Source organism: Aethalodelphis obliquidens, unplaced genomic scaffold, assembly GCF_003676395.1.
Source record: "Aethalodelphis obliquidens isolate GAN/ISIS:26980383/991018 unplaced genomic scaffold, ASM367639v1 scaffold55, whole genome shotgun sequence".
Classification (NCBI taxonomy): Eukaryota; Metazoa; Chordata; class Mammalia; order Artiodactyla; family Delphinidae; genus Aethalodelphis; species Aethalodelphis obliquidens.
This window is the reverse complement of record NW_020837999.1, coordinates 2,145,065-2,146,170: the sequence shown is the minus strand read 5'-3', so window position 1 is coordinate 2,146,170 and position 1,106 is coordinate 2,145,065.

Here is a 1,106-nt window from a genome sequence, read left to right as displayed (position 1 = left end):
TAACATGATCCTGACTTAGTCACTAGTAGAACAGTGGTTCTCAGCCTGGGTTGCAAATTAGAATAAGCTGGGAGCTTTTTAAAACCACCCTTGCTAGGACCTCCCCCTAAGACAATTAAATTCAAATGTTTGAGGATGGGGGCAGGCACAGGGATATTTTTAAAGTTCCTGTGCAGCCAGATTAAGGACTGCAGCTTTAGCACATCACTGGGTCAGTCATGAGAGAGGCTCAAAAAGAGTCTTCAGCTCAACTCCTTAGCATATTACCTGTGGGCGATGGGAGCTGAGTTTTAGGAGCCCAGAGCTTCCATGTGGCTGCAATTACCTCATGCAGCGACTAATGCAATTACTTCATGCGTTAAATTGAGTTAATAAAAATTAAAGAATTTCCATCACAGCAAAAGAAAAAAGTGTATTAAATACACATGTGCATGTGGTACCATCCTAAGCGCATTACGAAATGACTGCCTTGTGAGAATTAGCAATCTGGATTTTGCAATATTGCCTCTGCCAAACCCACAGAAGAGCCCAGTGGCATTAGAGAAAGACACAACAAACTGGAAAACGTTCAAAGATGTGGCCCTGGACATGCACTCAAGAGCATACACCACAACAAAGTGTGCATCTTGGCCGGGCTAATTAAATCATTTCAGCCATACATGGCAGTTTAGTGAAACACTCTTTGTGAGTTATAACTCCTTTGCATTCTTAGTAATTCTAGGGGTTTCACTTTCCCCTTAATGTCTTTTTTTTTCTTTTAATGAGCAGATGAAAAAAAACCTAAACTAAATAAATATATATTTAGAATAAAAGAGAAAATAGCATATATTACTTTTGGGGTGATGACAATGTTCTAAAATCAGATTACGTGATGGTTGCTCAACTCTAAATATAATAAAAACCATTCAGTTGTACACTTTGAACAGGTGAATTTTATGGTATGTAAGCTATAGCTCAATAAAGCTGCTCTTTAAAAAAAAAACAACCATAATACTAGGGTTGAAAAAAAGAACTGAAAACAGTTAATATAAATTCTGAATTTCCTGGCAAAGAAGCTGTGTGTGTGTGTGTGTGTGTGTGTGTGTGTGTGTGTGTGTGTGTGTGTG